Here is a 20,710-nt window from a genome sequence, read left to right on the forward strand (position 1 = left end):
CTCAGACCTTTCACTCGGCAATACTCTCTCAATGCAGCACTGTAATTGCTGCTAGTCACGTAAAACAATTTCAGTAATAGTGCATGGTCACACTCCTCGAAAGCCATACTGTTCACTGACATTATGGCTTGTTCGATGACAGTGTGTATGTCATACCATCATACACTCAGTGTACAGCGCCATATTTGAACCTGGTCGCTACAACTCGAACAAATTTTTTCCAAGGTAAATCAGTTCCGCATTAACGCATCACTAAATTATCACGTTTCGCTGCTTTACGATAATTACAGCCCACATTGGACCTCTGTGACTAGCTGCACTCTAATTATAACAACGTGGCATAACCGCCGAATAAGCACACAAGAAATACACTACTGGCCATTAAAATTGTTACACCAAGAAGAAATGCAGATGATAAACGGGTATTCATTGGACAAATGTATCATACTAGAACAGACATGTGATCACATTTTCACGCAATTTGGGTGCATAGATCTTGAGACATCAGTACCCAGAACAACCACCCCTGGCCGTAATAACGGCCTTGATACGCCTAGACATTGAGTCAAACAGAGCTTGGATGGCATGTACAGGTACAGTTACCCATGCAGCTTCAGCACGATACCACAGTTCATCAAGAGTAGTCACTGGCGTATTGTGACGAGCCAGTTGCTCGGCCACCATTGACCAGACGTTTTCAATTGGTGAGAGTTCTGGAGGATGTGCTGGCCAGGGCAGCAGTCGAACATTTTCCGTATCTAGAAAGGCCCGTACATAACCTGCAACATGCGGCCGTGCATTATCCTGCTGAAATGTAGAATTTCGCAGGGATAGAATGAAGGGTAGAGCCACGGGTCGTAACACATCTGAAATGTAACGTCCACAGTTAAAAGTGCCGTCAATGCGAACAACAGGTGACCGAGACGTGTAACCAATGGCACCCCATACCATCACGCCGGGTGATACGCCGGTATGGCGATGACGAATACACGCTTCCAATGTGCGTTCACCGCGATGTCGCCAAACACGGGTGCGACCATCATGATGCTGTAAACAGAACCTCGATTCATACGAAAAAATGACGTTTTGTCATTCGTGCACCCACGTTTGTCGTTGAGTACACCATCGCAGGCGCTCCTGTCTGTGATGCAGCGTCAAGGGTAACCGCAGACATAGTCTCCCAGCTGATAGTCCATGCTGCTGCAAACGTCGTCGAACTGTTCGTGCAGATGGTTGTTGTCTTACAAACGTCCCCATCTGTTGACTCAGGGATCGAGACGTGGCTGCACGATCCGTTACAGCCATGCGGATAAGATGTCTGTCATCTCGACTTCTAGTGATACGAGGCCGTTGGGATCTAGCACGGCGTTCCGTATTACCCTCCTGAGCCCACCGATTCCATATTCTGCTAACAGTCTTTGGATCTCGACCGACGCGAGCAGCAGTGTCGCGATACGATAAACCGCAATCGCGATAGGCTACAATCCGACCTTTATCAAAGTCGGAAACGTGACGGTACGCATCTCTCCTCCTTACACAAGGTATCACAACAACGTTTCATTAGTCAACGCCGGTCAACTGCTGTTTGTGTATGAGAAATCGGTTGGAAACTTTCCTCATGTCAGCACGTTGTAGGTGTCGCCACCGGCGCCAACCTTGTGTGAATGCTCTGAATAGCTAATCATTTGCAAATCACAGCATCTTCTTCCTGTCAGTTAAATTTCGGGTCTGTAGCACGTCATCTTCGTGGTGCAGCAATTTTAATGGCCTGTAGTGTAAATCACACATCGGTCGTTACAGTCCCGCAAGTACTACGAAGCTGAGCCAGGGTCAACACGTGGGTGTATTTCTGACATTAACACACAGTAACAATACAGTATTCCGAGGAGGAGCGCCGCAAGTACTGGAGGGGCGAGTTGGCCAAGGCCAGCCTGCACAGTGCCTGGCGTTGCTCCAGAGGTGCCGGGCCGAGGACACAGCACGCGCAGCAGTCGGCAGGACGGCTAGTCTTAACCCCCTCCGTGACTTCATAGGTGAGCCAATGGAACAGTCGGCAGGCTGCACGCCGACATTAGAATTGTGGTGTCACCGCCAGACACCACACTTGCTAGGTGGTAGCTTTAAATCGGCCGCGGTCCATTAGTACATGTCGGACCCGCGTGTCGCCACTGTGTGATTGCAGACCGAGCGCCACCACACGGCAGGTCTCGAGATACGGACTAGCACTCGCCCCAGTTGTACGGACGACGTAGCTAGCGACTACACTGACGAAGCCTCGCTCCTTTGCCGAGCAGATAGTTAGAATAGCCTTCAGCTCAGTCAATGGCTACGACCTAGCAAGGCGCCATTAGTAACATTGCATGTATCTAAAGAGTCTCACTTGTATCGCCACAATCTCCAGATGTACCAAAAGGATGGATTAAAGTTAAGTATTCCAGAAGCTACGTACTTTTCTTTATAGCATTCATTACGTATCCTGTTTCAGACCTCACGCCATCCTGCTTTAGCTTAGCGCGTGCCTTTCGGCTTCCTCTCGTTGTGTCTAGGCTGTCTTGTCTAGACACAACAAGAATATCATCATCCCATTTGTCTACGCTCTGCAACAATTTTTGTATCAAAGTCTATAAGTAATGCGAACAGCCAAGTGATACTCGGTTCTAAGACAGGGTGTCAAACGCTACTGGCTGTCCACGAAGCATCTGCGAATCCTGGATGCTGTTCCACATCAGACCGCGCACGATTTGTTTAAAAAATCTGCAATGCCGCACCTAGCCACGTGGGGGACAGCGTGGTACTATGGAATACTTTTCAGATTTTCGTCTCGAGGCACTCCCGTCAAAGAAGTTTGATACATTTTCTGATTATATTTTTAGTAGTCACTATTCGCCATTTGTATGTTGCAGTCTTTTTCTGGAATTGTAAAAAATACTCTCGAAAAGTAAGACTACGTCAGGAAAAGTGAGGTTATGTGAAAAAAAAATGTTCCAAGATACAACACGGTCACATGTTAAGACACCAATGTTCTATTGAAATTTAGAAGTATTGCGATCGAGAGAATCTTATCAGCACTGTATTTAATAGTCTGCTTGTAAATTATTACTATACTACATACCGATAATTAGTAAGTTTCATTAAACAGAAGAATTAAATAGAAGTGTTACCAAAACCAGTTGCAAGTTAAACGCGTTTTGAAATAGAATCTATTACAAACTATCACATATTTTCATGTTCAAGACAGATGAAATTGTTAAGACATTGAAGAAACTCAGTCCATTTGCAAATATCAGATCTTCCATGGTAGAAGACTTTCTTCTGTTTCGAGGTACAAGATGCTGCGTGACCGACGAAGCACGTCTTATCCGTCCTCACGTTATATAATTAATTTCAAAAAATATATAGAGGTTTACTGACTATAAAATTCTGTAACTGAAGAAATGACAATATCTTCCAAATAGCTTCAATATCAGAATGTAATTTCCACTCTGCAGCGGAATGTGCACTGATATGAAACTTCTTGGCAGATTAAAACTGTGTGCCGGACCGAGACTCGAGCTCGGGACCTTTGCTCCGTAGGTAGAGCACTTTCCCGCAAAAGACAAAGGTTCAGACTTCGAGTCTCGATCGGGCATACAGTCTTAATCTGCCAGCTTCAGCTTCAATAATGATCATTGATCAGCACTTAAATGTGTAGTTCTAAGAATATTTACAAAAGCTGTACAAAACACGAAATCATATTTCACAACAACAAAAACAGTCTAAAATACTGGAAACGGGCAACAGCGCTCTGTAGTGAGCATTTCTTCATGTGAATCCAAAATGGATCTTGGCAGCAGCATTTCTCCCTAGGTACCCTATCTTGAGGGTACAACAATCTCCCCTACTTGGCGCATTTATGCAGCCAGTATTGAAATGAAGGTTCAAAAACTATCAGCGTTACTTTCTACATATTAAAGCTCTTCCATTTTCCGCGAAAGGCAGGCTCCTGCTTTACATAACGGTCAGGGAGACAAACCTACCAGGAAGTTTCAAAACACGTCGTGGAAAACGAAGGGGCGGCACCAGTTGAGTTGGTGCTAACACAGGCTGCAGTTTACTCTCGTGTTATTAAACTAGTAAATGGAGCAAGCGATAAGGAAAACAAATGAAAAATTTGGAAAAAGTGTTGAAACTGTGAGATTTGTCACTAACATTGTAAATGTCGTAGATGGAAAAGAAGATCAGCTAAACAGACTTTCTTCAAACGAAATTAGAAAATAAAAAGCAACAAGAATTTAATGAGAGGAACGGAGTGAAATGCAGTCTGAAATTGCATTAAATCAGACGATGCTGAGGGAATTAGATAAGTGAATAAGAAATAAAATTAGTGGATGACTGTTGCTATTCAGGCATGTAAATAACACAACCTCAGAATTAAAGAGGATGTAACACGCGCATTGGCATCAGGAGGAAATGCTATCCTGAAAAACTGAAATGTGGTAACGTCTAACATAAATGTAAATGTTAGACAGTGTTTTATGAAGGTGTTTGGACTGTACCCTTGCACGGAAGTGGTACGTGAACGATAAACGGTGCTGACAAGAAGAGAGTAGAAACCTGCGACACGTCTTGCTACATAAGAATCCAGAAGATTAGACTGGGAGATCGGATAACTTAATGAGGAGGTACGTGCAATACAGGGGAAAAGAAATTACGGCACAACTTGCCTAGAAGAAGGGACGCCTTGATAGGATGGATTGACGGAGGACATAAAAGGGTGCAAGAAAGGGCAGCTCTTTTGTATTATCACGCAATAGGGGAGAGAGTGTGGCAGATATGATACGCGAGTTGGGATGGAAGTCATTAAAGCAAAGACGTTTATCGTCGCGGCGAGATCTATTTACGAAATTTCAATCGCCAACTTTCTCTTCCGAATGCGAAAATATTTTGTTGAGCCCAACCTACATAGGTAGGAATGATCCTCAAAGTAAAATAAGAGAAATCAGAGCTCGAACAGAAATGTTTAGGTGTTTGTTTTTCCCGCGCGCTGTTCGGGAGTGGAATGGTAGAGAGATAGTACGATTGTGGTTCAATGGACCACGCACTTAAATGTGAATTGCACAGTAGTCATGTACACTCCTGGAAATGGAAAAAAGAACACATTGACACCGGTGTGTCAGACCCACCATACTTGCTCCGGACACTGCGAGAGGGCTGTACAAGCAATTATCACACGCACGGCACAGCGGACACACCAGGAACCGCGGTGTTGGCCGTCGAATGGCGCTAGCTGCGCAGCATTTGTGCACCGCCGCCGTCAGTGTCAGCCAGTTTGCCGTGGCATACGGAGCTCCATCGCAGTCTTTAACACTGGTAGCATGCCGCGACAGCGTGGACGTGAACCGTATGTGCAGTTGACGGACTTTGAGCGAGGGCGTATAGTGGGCATGCGGGAGGCCGGGTGGACGTACCGCCGAATTGCTCAACACGTGGGGCGTGAGGTCTCCACAGTACATCGATGTTGTCGCCAGTGGTCGGCGGAAGGTGCACGTGCCCGTCGACCTGGGACCGGACCGCAGCGACGCACGGATGCACGCCAAGACCGTAGGATCCTACGCAGTGCCGTAGGGGACCGCACCGCCACTTCCCAGCAAATTAGGGACACTGTTGCTCCTGGGGTATCGGCGGGGACCATTCGCAACCGTCTCCATGAAGCTGGGCTACGGTCCCGCACACCGTTAGGCCGTCTTCCGCTCACGCCCCAACATCGTGCAGCCCGCTTCCAGTGGTGTCGCGACAGGCGTGAATGGAGGGACGAATGGAGACGTGTCGTCTTCAGCGATGAGAGTCGCTTCTGCCTTGGTGCCAATGATGGTCGTATGCGTGTTTGGCGCCGTGCAGGTGAGCGCCACAATCAGGACTGCATACGACCGAGGCACACAGGGCCAACACCCGGCATCATGGTGTGGGGAGCGATCTCCTACACTGGCCGTACACCACTGGTGATCGTCGAGGGGACACTGAATAGTGCACGGTACATCCAAACCGTCATCGAACCCATCGTTCTACCATTCCTAGACCGGCAAGGGAACTTGCTGTTCCAACAGGACAATGCACGTCCCCATGTATCCCGTGCCACCCAACGTGCTCTAGAAGGTGTAAGTCAACTACCCTGGCCAGCAAGATCTCCGGATCTGTGCCCCATTGAGCATGTTTGGGACTGGATGAAGCGTCGTCTCACGCGGTCTGCACATCGAGCACGAACGCTGGTCCAACTGAGGCGCCAGGTGTAAATGGCATGGCAAGCCGTTCCACAGGACTACATCCAGCATCTCTACGATCGTCTCCATGGGAGAATAGCAGCCTGCATTGCTGCGAAAGGTGGATATACACTGTACTAGAGCCGACATTATGCATGCTCTGTTGCCTGTGTCTATGTGCTTGTGGTTCTGTCAGTGTGATCATGTGATGTATCTGACCCCAGGAATGTGTGAATAAAGTTTCCCCTTCCTGGGACAATGAATTCACGGTGTTCTTATTTCAATTTCCAGGAGTGTAGATGTAGATGTAGATCTTGCTCATCAAGGAATAATCGGTTTCGTAATGGAGGGAAGTGTGGAGGGTGAAAGCTATAGAGTTAGACCTAGCCATGAACAGAGTAAGGGGGTTCAAATGAATGTCCAGGGGGGTGCACAAAAAATGGAAACATCTCCAGAAACGCATGCCTGAACATACAAGCAGATGATAGCTAAGCCTGCAGGTTGCACGGTTAGATCTGATCGGAAACGGCACCCGTGCAGTGTCCTCGAAATTTTACAATTGTCAGTGGTGCTCAGAACAGTATTCTGTGCAGTTGTTAGTGCATTATGTCGCCGCGCGGGATTAGCCGAGCGGTCTCAGGGGCTGCAGTCATGGACTGTGCGGCTAGTCCCGGCGGAGGTTCGAGTCCTCCCTCGGGCATGGGTGTGTGTGTTTGTCCTTAGTATAATTTCGGTTAAGTAGTGTGTAAGCTTAGGGACTGATGACCTTATCAGTCAAGTCCTATAAGATTTCACGCACATTTGAACATTTTTTTGCATTATGTCGTGAAGTCGAAAGTCGGTAAATTGTTGGTTGTCGAATGGTGGGTGCTTTCTTAGCTGAGGAAGTCGAAGCATTTGCTGTTTCAAAGGCATTCTACTTAAGATTTATATCACATACAGGAAAAGCGGAAAAGTAAATTCGCTAAGTCACAACGCGTACGAAGGCGCTTGTTGAGCGACCGCGAAGGACGATCATTGAAGAGATCGTGATTAAAAATAAAAGGACGACAGCTGCAAAAGGCGCTCCAGCACTAAATTTTGCGCTCGCGAACCCTGTCTGCATCTAAGCAACAAGATTGGAGGTCGATATGCAGGGAACTGGAGGGCGAGCTGGAATTACAAAGCCATTCATCAGTGATACAAATGCTCGAAAACGTGGTCAACCCCGCGTCCGGCCATCCTTATTTAGGTTTTCTCTGATTTCCCTAAATCGGTCCAGGCAAATTCCGGGATGGTTCCTTTGAAAGGGCACGGCCGACTTCCTTCCCCATCCTCCCCTATTCGGATGAGACCGATGACCTCGCTTTGGTCTCATCCCCCAAACAACCCAACCCCCCATGAAAACGTGGTGCCGAAACCATAAAATCCGGGCTATGGAGCAATGGAACAATGTCATTTGGCCGAATGTCTTCTTTTGCACTGTTTTCGTCTTCTGACGGGAGTTCGGTAACGGCTTGGGCAACCGTATCGTGGTATTCCGTGGGTGGCACAGTTACTCTGCAAGGCCGCATTACTGCCGAGGCTTATGTGGCAATTTTGGCTAATTACGTGCATCCCACGGTACAATGTTTGTTTGTTAGTGGCGAAGCTGTGTTCCAAGTCGGCTGGCTCCCTGTTCACGCAGATAACATCGACCAGGGCTGGTTTTGTCAGCTTGGGGATGAACTGTCGGCGCCGCAGTCGCCCTGTCACTATATTACCGAGCCTTTGTGGTCTAGTTTGGAGAGAAGGGTGCGTGATTGCTACCCACCTGCATTATCGCGGACTGAACTTGTCATCATTTTGCAGGAAGAATGATATAATATTCCGTTGAGAACCGCACAGGACGTGAATTTATCCATTCCGAGAAGACTAGAAGCAGTTTTAAATGCCAACAGCTTCACTTCACCATACTGGGCACGGCAATGTGTCGCGTTTTCGGTGTTTCCACATTTCTGTCCACTCCCCTGCAGGTTACAGCAGTTATTCAGAGATGCTTGCCGCAGCAGTGAGGAGAAAGGTATCCAGCGTCTTCGGTCTAAAGACAAGTACAAGGCGAATCTGTTGAAGTTTTCCTAATTTTCTGCGTCAGGTGTTTGCCTTTCACGCCTAATTTCTTTTCTTACGGCGTAGAGACAAGCGCCGGCACGCCAGTCGAGAACGAAAGAGAAGAGACGGCTGTGGGAAGAAGCCAACCAACCGCACGCTGACCAGACCTCCCTCCAGGACGACAACGCGATAGCAGCGGCCCCCATGTGAAGAGGACATAAGCGCCGCGACCGGCTGGTGAAGGCCCAGTCCAATAGCAGCTTCAAGACTAGCGACTTGGGTAGCAGCGTCAACGATAACGACTTCGATAGTAGAGTTCAGGACAGATTTTTGTCAGAGATCAGCAGTCACTGCAAAGACATTATTTCGTATGTAGCCCTTTGCTTGCGACACATCTGTGTAATTGCGAAAGTTATTGTAATTTTCTTGTTGTAATAAAACTCATTTATACGACTTGTGCCGCTACGGTCGCAGGTTCGAATCCTGCCTCGGGCGTGGATGTGTGTGACGTCCTTAGGTTAGTTAGGTTTAAGTACTTCTGAGTTCTAGGGGACTGATGACCTCAGATGTTGTCCCATAGTGGTCGGAGCCATTTGAACCATTTGAATATACGACTTGTTTGATTGTTTGCCTATCGAACCGAATATGCAGGCTTTCTAGACACTACATCTTTTTCATAAAAATTTCTGTTTGGTGCCCTAAGTTCGGACGTCGGAGCCACTCTGCTTGCAATTTTCTGTTTCCCGTGTTTTGGGGAACGAGTCCTTGTAATAGCGGACTTGTTACACCATTCGACTTCAAGAATCCATTTGTACACTTCACAGCTTGACACGATTTGGAGAGAAATAAATTTTAACGCAACTTGAAATACGCATACATGGGTATCAGTTGCCTTTCCTGATTATTCCCAGGTTCGATTCCCGGCGGGGTCAGGGATTTTCTCTGCCTTGTGATGACTGGGTGTTGTGTGATGTCCTTAGGTTAGTTAGGTTTAAGTAGTTCTAAGTTCTAGGGGACTGATGACCATAGATGTTAAGTCCCATAGTGCTCAGAGCCATTTGAACCATTTCCTGATTACAGTTCAATACAACGTTTCACAATAACGTACTTCCATCGCAAAGGTAGTGTGTCATAAATATTCACTTTGTGGGTACGACTTCTTGAATATTCTGTGATACTCCCTTTCAGTGTTAATATGGCGCTGTTCTGAATCGTGTCCAATCTGCACACCTCACATTCTACACAATTCCATCCGGAGCTTGCAGATACCGGCAGAAGTAATAAACATATCACTAATTCTCAGTATAGGTGCTTGTACTATTCATTAATTCAAGATACACGGCGTTGAAGCCGAACTCCAAAAACTGGCAAAAGTTTGGAGGTTGTTCAAAGATATTTTCTCAGTATTTTAATATCAGGCATCTAACACTGAAAACGCCTGAAGTATGGAATCATCAAAGCGTACAAGAGAGAACACAAAGTAAGGCAATAGCCTTGAGATGTGCAAAAAAAGAACGATGATGCGGGAAGGGCTTAGAATAGCGCCTTAGTGCGCCTAACATAGCATTTAGTGAAACCACATACGAGTTGCACAACGGCGAACTTCCAATCAGGAAACCTATAAAATGTATTTTGTACAACTGTTAAAGAATAATTAACAGTCCCGGAAAAAGAACCCGAGACAGAACCGAGCAGCATTGAATTCCAACTCGAGGACGAAGAGTAAAGTGGGCAATTTAGTTATCAACAGCAAGCGTGAATGCGTGGAATCAGTTTGTTTCCAAAGAAGTCATACAGCGCATATGGTCGACATTTACACCGTTGTGCAAATATGTTCAGTGCAGTAAGAAACCAAAATAAATGCAATTATTCTTTAAATAACCATCTTAGACCAGGGGTTGCGTATATCCATCGAGAAATTGTAGGTGGAGTTAAGATTCACCTTGTACGACTTAACTGTTGAGAATCAAAGGGTATCCTTTTGTATCCCGCCTGGAAGGTGGTGCACGGGTCTGTTCCTGAAAACTGAAGGGTAGGCCGAATGTAGGATGCCAGGAGGAGCAGGTGAGGTAGAACACTTGATACTGCAATTAAAAGTGGTTTTACTTAACTTTGGCTCAGATGGGCACGTAGGTGCGAAGCCGTACAGGTATGAACGCTAACTGCTACTACTAGTTGGACAAACTATCATTGAAGTAACTGATGCAACAAAGTCTGTAATGGCCCCCTATGAAGTAGAAACAATGTCGCTAGGTCGTCTCCTCGGAATGAAATGGATAGAATCCGGAGTGGCGCTCGTAGAGCTGCACAGCGCTGGGTAGAGGGCGCTGTCGTCGGTGTCTCGTAGTAGTGCCAACCTAGCAGAGCGCTCCTACGTTCTGGCATCGTAGCTATCGATACCACGTATCCTTCAGACTCAACAGACATTTAGGACATATGGAGGATGTTCGGAAACAGTCTGAAAAGCTTCTAACAGTGTTGCGTGGTAAGTTGTGTTGTGAAATACTTGTTTAAAAAAATGATAGCTTGTGCCGTTTCCGTGTTATTTACCATTAAAGTTCGCCAACCAGGCGGTTGCGCGAGTAAATTCAAGTGGTACTCCAGATGCAGGTAGTGTATGTTGTTCTCACTGCGCACAAGGCAGCTCAGCCTTTGGCACGGCTTCGATCCGATGCTTACTACAGTCCAATGTCGAATATTTGTATCGCTCTTTTGTTCGGTTTTAGGAACCCAAACGAAGAACACGTTTGGCGGCCGCGTGTTTTTGCTCGCAACTGCCTGATCTGCTAACTTCAATGCTAATTAACTAGGAAACGGCGCGATGTATGGAATTTTTTCTGAAAAGTTATTTGTCAGCACAACCAACCTACCCTGCAACACCTTTAAAGCTCCTCTGTGTAAACAGATGGTACGTTAAAACATGTTATTGTAAAGTGTTTGGAGACAGGAAGGGCGACGGTAGTTTCCGTTCCACGGCAGGTCGCAGAGCAGCGATATCAGAGCGAGGCCGAACGGAGGCGGGCGGCTGAGGAGTACGCGGTGCCTGGCCGGTGTCTCGCACCACGGCCGTGGCTGCCGGCCTTGGGCGGCTCTCCACTCCAGGGCCGACGCACAGCACCTGCAACGCGGAACTGGATCAGCACGTGGCAGTCTCAAAGGGGCCGGACGTCCGCGTGCCTACTCGCTTCAGCTTCCACAGGCTAATCAGTTGATACGTTAATGCATGAATCAGGGAAGTTCGATGGTCACTCTCACCTCTGACCAAGTTAGTTAGTTGACAATAATCATTCCGACAATCTACACTGAAGCGCCAAAGAAACTAGTATAGGGATGCGTATTCAAATACAAAGATACGAAAACAAGCAGAATACGGTGCTGCGGTCGGCAACGCCTATAGAAGGCAACATGTTTCTCGCGCAGTTGTTAGATCGGCTATTGCTGCTACAAAGGCAGGTTATCAAGATTTAAGTGATTTTGAACGTGATGTCATAGTGGGCGCACGAGCGATGGGACACAGCATCTCCGAGGTAGCGGCGAAGTCGACCGTGAATATCAGGAATCCGGCAAAACATCAAATCTCCGACATCGCTATGAGCGGAAAAAGATCCGGCTACAACGGGACCAACGGCATTAAATGTGACAGAAGTGCAACCCTTCCGCAAACAGCTGCAGATTTCAATGCTGGGCCATCAATAAGTGTCAGCGAGTGAACTGTTCAACGAAACAACATCGATATGGGCTTTCGGAGTCGAAGGGCGTCTCGTGTATCCTTGACGACTGCACGACACAAAGCTTTACGCCTCGCCTAGGCCCATCAACACCGACTTTGGACTGTTGACGACTGGAAACATGTTGCCTGGTCGGCCGAGTCTTGTTTCAAACGGTATCGAGTGGATGAACGTGTACGAGTATGGAGACAACCTCATGAATCCATGGACCCCCATGTCAGCAGGGGACTGTTCAAGCTGGTGAAGGCTCTTTTTATAGTGTGCGACGTGTGCAGTTCGAGAGATGTGGGCGTCTAGATACGACTCTGACAGGTGACACGTACGTAAGCATCCTGTCTGATCACCTGCGTCCATTCATGTCATTCCAACAGACTTGGGCAATTCCAGCAGGACAACGTGACACCCCACACGTCCAGGAACACTCTTTTGAGTTTACGCACTTCCACTGGCCACTAAACTCCTCAAACATGGATATTATTTTGCATATATGGGGGATGCCTTGCAGCGTACTGTTCAGACGAGACCTACATCCCCTCGTACCCTTACGGATTTATGGACAACCCTGCAGGATTCGTAGTGGCAGTTCCTTCCAGCACTACTTCCGACATTAGTCGAATCCATGCCACGTCGTGTTGCGGCTCTTCTGCGTGGCTGATGTGCCCTACACGATATAAGGCAGGTGTACCACTTTTTTTGGCTCTTCAATGTAGCCGTGTACTTGCGCTGTGCTGCAGTAAAAAGAAAAAAAAAATTTAACCGACAGGAATAAGATGCTGTGATATGCAAATGATTAGCTTTTCAGAGCATTCACATAAGGTTGGTGCAGGTGGCGACACCTACAACGTGCTGACACGAGGAAAGTTTCCAACCGATTTCTCATACACAAACAGCAGTTGACCGGCGTTGCCTGGTGAAACGTTGTTGTGATGCATCGTGTAAGGAGGAGAAACGCGTACCATCACGTTTCCGACTTTGATAAAGGTCGGATTGTAGCCTATCGGGATTGCGGTTTATTGTATCGCCACATTGCTGCTCGCGTTGGTCGAGATCCAGTGACTGTTAGCGGAATACGGAATCGCTGGGTTCAGGAGGGTAATATGGAACGCCGTGCTGCATCCCAACGGCCTCGTATCACTAGCAGTCGAGATGACAGGCATCTTATCCGCATGGCTGTAACGGATCGTGCAGCCACGCCTCGATCCCTGAGTCAACAGATGGGGACGTCTGCAGAACAACAACCATCTGTGCGAACAGTTCGACGACGCTTGCAGCAGCATGTACAATCAGCTGGGAGACCATGGCTGCGGTTGCCCTTGACGCTGCATCACAGACAGGAGCGCCTGCGATGGTGTACTCAACGACGAACCTGGGTCCACGAATGGCAAAACGTCATTTTTTCGGATGATTCCAGGTTCATGAGGGTCGCATCCGTGTTAGGCGACATCGCGGTGAACGCACATTTGAAGCGTGTATTCGTCATCGCCCTACTGGCGTATCACCCGACGTGATGGTATGGGGTGCCATCGGTTACACGTCTCGGTCACCTCTTGTTCGCATGGACGGCACTATGACAGTGGACGTTACATTTCAGATGTGTTACGACCCGTGGCTGTACCCTTCATTCGATCTCAGCGAAACCCTACAATTCAGCAGGATAATGCACGACCGCATGTTGCAGGTCCTGTACGGGCCTTTCTGGATACAGAAAATGTTCGACTGCTGCCCTGGCCAGCAAATTCTCCAGATCTCTCACGAACTGGTCTGGTCAATGGTGGCCGAGCAACTGGCTCGTCACAATACGCCAGTCACTACTCTTGATGAACTGTGGTATCGTGTTGAAGCTGCATAGGCAGCTGTACCTGTACACGCCATCCAAGCTCTGTTTGAGTCAATGCCCTGGCGTATCGAGGCCGTTATTACGGCCAGAAGTGGTTGTTCTGGGTACTGATTTCTCAGTATCTATGCACCCAAATTGCGTGAAAAAATCACATGTCAGTTCTAGTATAATATATTTGTCCAATGAATACCCGTTTATCATCTGCATTTCTCCTTGGTGTAGCAATTTTAATGGCCAGTAGTGCACCTTTGTTCATGCAACAGATACAATCATAAGCTAACAGCACTACTGAATATGTCCGTCACGCACTGCACTTCGTGTCAGACTGCGCAGAGGCGAAGACTGTGCCACAGTGAGACTGTGCCCCTCTCTCTGACGTGTACATCGATAACTTACAAAAATCGAAATGGCTCGGCCACATTAAAATGGTTGGCTAGTCTCCATATCACAATGTCAACAATTGACAGTGGGACCTCAGTAGATGAGTGCTAAGCCGATATGGCGAGGACAGCAGTAGTTCTCCTCGGGTCTGGCCGCTCTAGGGCAGTGGCGGAGGTCATGAGGAGGCCGCCCGGGAGTCGAGGGTCGGTGGCTGCCTGAGGCAGAGGGGGGCGTGGCCGCTGGCCCGCACGTGTCGTGCGGAAGAGGACCTGACTGCCTGGCCACCTACCCGGTAGTTTTGGCGCCTCGATATACCACAAATACCCCACTGATGCAAGACGAATCTCGCCATCTCTGAGCACGAGATCCCAGGGAGGGGCCATAGGGTTTGGTGTTCGGTTCGAACTAAAGTGTATCCTTAATAGCTAAGACGGAAATTATTCGCCAACCGTATCATATGTATACTATCCGCATAACTATAAAACAATCGTAAATTTGTCACAGGAAATGTAGTACAATGTCCCTATGGGTGCTGTAGGAATAGCTTCTACGTAATCATAGGGTTTTTCTGCAGAGTGCTGACACACTTTATTGTTAATGCTATCGCTTAATAGGAATACATCTGGTAATGCGTGGCTAAGTAACTGATTTCGACTAGTACTAACTGGTTAACATCACAGTCAATGTAACCTACGGGAAATGCATTATACAAAAATTTAATTTAACATCAAAAAATACTGAAACGTTTGGGATACACAAAAAAAAACTCCCATTAACACAAATGTTTTATACACTTAACTGAAGCAACAAATCCGCTTACAACGCTGTATGTTCAAACAACACTGCAGAAACCACCCCATGGTACTCGCTACTCGCTGTTCACTTTCTCTCTTTCTCTCTCTGACAAAAACACACACACATAGCAAGTACGTCAGGATCTCCATTAATGTCTTCTTACAATCACGATTAGCAATGAGCGTGCGATGCTGCCGTTTAATTTTCTATAAGAATAAGCTGTTCAAAGTGATACAAAAAAAATATTTTTAGAGATTTTATAAATTTTACCAATCATTTTGATTATCGCTTGTACAAAAGGAGAATCTCGCATGCTTGTCTAGCGGCGGTTGCGTATGAAGTCACGTTTTAGGACAGCAACTCCACATCTGGCCATTAAATACAACGCGGCATACAAAACGACAAATTGGCATGAAGTGTACTGCATGTTTGGAAACGGAAAAAGCCATCTACAATTTCTACACATGGAAAGATAATGCAGCGGACTTCTCGTTCAGAAATCGCATTTGAATCTTTGTGAGAAGATCTTGTTACGCTTCGTGTAACACAACTGGACAGCGTCACTGTCGCAGCCCGTCGACACTGCGGTTTATGGCTTCGCGACGTTCCAGTTCGCTATGATCAGGATTCCACTACTGCCACGCGAATATTAAATCGAAGTGTCCAAGAGGGCCGTACTCAACACCACCTGGAAGTCCCATAGTGCTTAGATCCATTTGAACCATTTTTGAAGGTCTCTTTCTGCTGAGTACCAGGGCACATGAATATCTCAGGGAATGAAGAGGCGAATCTAGCAGCCAAGAAGGCGTTTCGTGATCCTCAGCTCCTCAAGTGTGCCATGCCCCTGCGTGGTATATCTTTGCTCTTGAAATCCAGAGTCTTGCATGTAGACTAGCGACCAACGGGACACACGTATACACATGACAAGTACCTTCATTCAGCCTTATCCACAGGTCCTGGAGAGCGGAGAGGGCATATCTGCTCCAGTTTTACAGAACATTCGTGCGTTCGCGTCGAGACTACAGGTGCACAGTGTATGGATCGGAGAGGTCTTCCTGTTTCAAGATCATTAACGCTGTCCGTCATGAGGGGTTAGGCTGGCCACATGTTCTCATAGAACCAGCCCCATACCTAGTCTCCGTGCTGAGGCTGGCGGACCTCCATTTTAAATTCGACGGCAACTCCTCGTGTTGCGTCAAGCATGTAAGTTCCTCCCAGCTCCGAATTCATCCGCATACCATACTGTTGCTTGTCCACCTCTGGAGCGCCATTGTTCACGAGCAACAATGCCATTTGGGATCCGCGTGCGGCATGTGCTGGAACCAGTTGCAGTGGAGGAAGTCCAACCTAAAATCCAGGTTTTTAACAGTCTGCCACTCTGGTTACTGGAGATGCCCAGTGTCATTTTAGATTTAATGCAGTGCAAGAGAGATTCCACTTCTGCTACTGTTCTTAATGAGACATTTTCTGACTTTTATATGAGCACCACAGCCGGCCGCTGTGGCCGAGCAGTTCCAGGCCCTTCAGTCCGAAGCCGCGCTGCTGCTATGGACGCAGGTTCGAATCCTGCCTCGGGCATGGATGTGTGTGATGTCCTTAGGTTAGTTAGGTTTAAGTAGTTCTAAGTTCTACGGGACTGATGACCATAGATGTTAAGTCCCATAGTGCTCGGAGCCATTTGAACCATTTTTGAAGGTCTCTTTCTGCTGAGTACCAGGGCACATGGATATCGCAGGGAATGAAGAGGCGAATCTAGCAGCCAAGAAGGCGTTTCGTGATCCTCAGCTCCTCAAGTGTGCCATGCCCCTGCGTGGTATATCTTTGCTCTTGAGATCCAGAGTCTTGCATCGGTGGGAGGATGAGTGGCCGGAAGTTCCAGACAATAAGCTTCGTCTAGCAAAGCCCACAACGCAGCCGTAGCGCACCTCCTTCCAGCCACGTCGACGTGACGAGGTCCTCCTTACTCGTCGTCGCATCGGCCACAGCCCTATGACTCACGGCTTCTTGCTCCAGCGAGAGGACCCTCCGATGTGTGGAGCCTCTGGCATCCAGATCACAGTGCGCCACATTTTATTGGACTGTGGTTTATTTTCTGACCAGTGGGCGGTGGCGGATTTGCCGACGGATATGCCCTATATTTTAAATGACGTTCAAACAAAAGTGGTTCGAGTTTTACAGTTTTGTGAATTGTCCAGCATTTTTTCCCAAGATTTAAGGGGAGTGATTTTAATGTGTTAACATGCTGACTGGCTCATTGTCGTTTTTTGTAAGCGGTCAGCCAGTGATATTTCCCTGCGCTTTTCTTTTAACTCTCTTATCGCTTTACTTGTATTTTAATCTCATGTATGGCAACACTTGGTTGGCTAACCATCTCGAACCTACCCCGCGTGCTCGTGACGAAAGCCAGTGACAGGGTCAGGAGGTGAGATTGTTAACAGGCCGCTCTACTTGGCCCACTGCCTACTGTACACTGTAGGCCAGCGGGGGACACCATGACAAGTGGCCAACAGTAGCAGACGGCGCGTGGGACGGCGGCGGATTAACTCTCTACGGTCTGGCCTCGCAGCTCCATCTCACATTGCTGCCTCTGTACCGTCTCATTTCTCCTCGTTTCGACGTAACGCAGTCTATCAAGGATCCCGTTACTTTTGTGCTACGAAGTGTTATCCAAAATGTTTCCGAAATTCTAACGCACAAACTGTAATGAGTAGACGGAAGTAGTGCTAAGTGTCTCCCCATACATCGTTGTTGAATTAGTGTGGCAAATGGCTGCGAGCTGAACGCTTTCCTTTGTTGTTTGGTGTTTTCGTGAGTTTACTATTTTGCGATGGGTGAGCTGAAAGAGCAGTGTGTCTGCGTAAAATTTCGTTTTAAACTAGTAGAAGCAGCTGTAGAAGCGCACCTCGTGATGAAGCGAGCTTCAGCACACAAGGCAGGATTCACTTGCGAGTGATATAAGCGTTGCAAACATTCACTTTCACTAGTGAAAACGACATTTCTGGTCAGTCGTCAACTGTTATCACACTGGAAAATGCTCATAAACTGAGGGACTGACTCTGTAAACAAACCACCCAACTCGTCTACAGTGCCTCGGGAGAAAGTTATGGTGCATGTGAACGTATTTCGGCAGACGAACTGGTCATGAGAAGGGCTATGGCGCAGTTTGTGGCACGACTGGTGCACGACCACCAGAAGCAAGAGCACGTGGAGCACAAACAACAGCTGCACGGCGATCCATTCTTTCTAAGATTGTCACTGGAGAAGAAAGTTCGGTTTATGGCTATGACCGTGAAACCAAGCAGCAACCGTTGCAGTGGAAAAGTCACATCTCGGTACAGAAAAAGGGGTGGGGAATTGAGGGCTCGACAGAAACAAGACGGAGGCTCGACAAATCAAAAGTAGCATTAAGGCCTCGTTGATCTGATTTTTATTAAAGTTCCTCTCATCTGATCAGGCGACCAATAAAGAGTTTTATTGCGATGTTGTTAGACGTTTGAGGAAGGAAATGACGAGAGAACATTCACAGAGGGGCATACGAACCACTGGGTACTCGGCCGTGACAATACACGACCATATACGGCTTGCGTGAGTCAGCAACATTGTACACCAGGTGTAACCCTCTGTCACTTCTTCCTCTTTCCCAAGACGAAGAATGGATAAAGTGAAGGAGGTTCAAGCAGAGAAATAGCACTTCGTTTCGTTTATTTATTTTTTATCACGCTGGTTTTTCAGTGTGAGACTGATTAGCATGTTCGTATAGGTTGTTTGTCATCTTAGCCGTCGTCTCACTTCAGCGACAGCGAGATGAAGACTCCAGAAACAGATGAAGTCTTATGAACGTAAAATATCTGACACAAGCGTAACATTTTTGGAGTGACTGTTAATGTGAGCGCTATTAACCATTTCTCAGAACAAGAAATTATAGCTTCCAGAACTATATAACAAAAGAGTGTGGGTTTTTCTTTTTGAGTTCTTAAAATAAAACCTATATTGTTATAGCTTCACGTTCCGTCATCGTGGAAAAGCGAGTTGTTTACGTGAATTGAGCTACAGAGGTAAGAATTCACGGTGGTATGTGAAACTGCAACCAGATTTCCGACCGCTTGCGTTGCCCTACGACGCCAGGACATCACGATACCAGGGAGGTTTGAAAAGTTCTCGGAACAGAGTAGAAAAAAAAATACTTACATCAGTGAAACTTTTTTTATTTTTCAATGTAGACTTCTTGTAGATTAATGTGCTTGGTCCAACGATGTTCCAGTGCCTTGATCCCATCTCGAAAATGAGTTCTCTCCAGGCTTGCAAAATAGTTGTCATCTCCGGTTATCAATTCTTCGTTTGAAGTGAATCTTCGTCCACCAAGAAAAATTGTCAGTTTTGGGAAGAGATCGAAGTCTGACGGAGCCAAATCAAGTGAGTAAGGCGGGTGTGACAACAATTCACCCCTTAGTTCTTGTAATTTTGCCTTTGCGACAGCACATGTGTGCAGGTGCTCATTGTCTTGATGGAAGATGACTTTCTTTCTTGCTATACCTGGCCTTTTTTCCGGTATCTCTTGTTTCAGTTTGTCCAGGAGGTTAGCATAGTATTCTCAAGTAATTGTTTGCCCAGTGGGATATAATCTACAAACAGAATCTCCCTCGCACCCCAGTACACTGAAACCAAGACCTTTCCTCTGAAGGAATTGCCTTTGCTTTCTTTGGTAGCGGAGAATCAGCATATTTCCATTGCTTTGACTGCTGTTTTGTCTCTGGGGTACAGTAGTGCACCCAAGTTTCATCTGTGGTCACAAACCGGAGCACAAAATCTTGTTCGTTTCTTCTAAAACTGACCAAACATTGTTCCGATATGTCCATTTTCATGCGTTTTTGATCCAGCGTCAAGAGTCGCGTCACCCATCTTGCAGATAATTTTTTCATTTCTATTTCTTCAGTTAAAATGTGATATACCCTTTCAGATGACATCTATCTAGCGTGAGCAATTTCACGTACTTTCAATCGGCGATCCTCCATGACCATTTTGTGCACTTTTCCAATGATTTCTGGAATAGTGACACACCTTGGTCGACCACTGCACGGATCATCATCTAAGCTCTCCCAATCAAATTTAAATTCATTTGTCCACTTGTCAGCAGTTGAATATGAAGGAGCGGAGACCCCCATTGTATTCTGGAAATCGTCACAAATGCACTTTGCTTTCATACCTTTTTTGCGAAGTACTTAATCACCGCTCGAATCTTGATTTTTCCATCTTCGCAAATCACTACGCGGGAACAAAAACAGAGCCATCCCACCGCCACAGCTCTCTTCCAAGAGCATTTACGTGGCACGAGACAACAGTCCAATGAATATCATCTGAACAGCTCGTCGCGCTAGTGCTGACCTCTGTTTTCAAACCACCCTGCTATTAACGAGTTAAACAACTTCTTTGCGACTTTTCTCTCAGTATCTCTAACAATGAAATTCTTGGTTTTAAATACTGCCTTCACATTTTTGATGAACCTGTTAAATCTACACCTACATCTACGTGGTTACTCCTGGCAGAGGGTTCAATGAACCACCTTCAAGCTGTCTCTCTACCGTTCCACTCTCGAACGGAACGCGGGAAAAACGAGCCCTTAAATTTTTCTGTGCGAGCCCTGATTTCTCTTATTTTATCGTAAT

The 20,710-nt window shown here is 46.9% G+C and overlaps 1 protein-coding gene across 1 annotated transcript in view; it reads right to left on the bottom strand.

Moving 5' to 3' along the window:
• Positions 1-20,710, bottom strand: part of LOC124545588 (sialin-like) — a 148,529-nt gene that overhangs the window by 94,552 nt on the left and 33,267 nt on the right. The gene's annotated exons all lie outside the window — the stretch shown is intronic.

This window comes from Schistocerca americana, chromosome 8 (genome assembly GCF_021461395.2).
Source record: "Schistocerca americana isolate TAMUIC-IGC-003095 chromosome 8, iqSchAmer2.1, whole genome shotgun sequence".
Taxonomy (NCBI): Eukaryota; Metazoa; Arthropoda; class Insecta; order Orthoptera; family Acrididae; genus Schistocerca; species Schistocerca americana.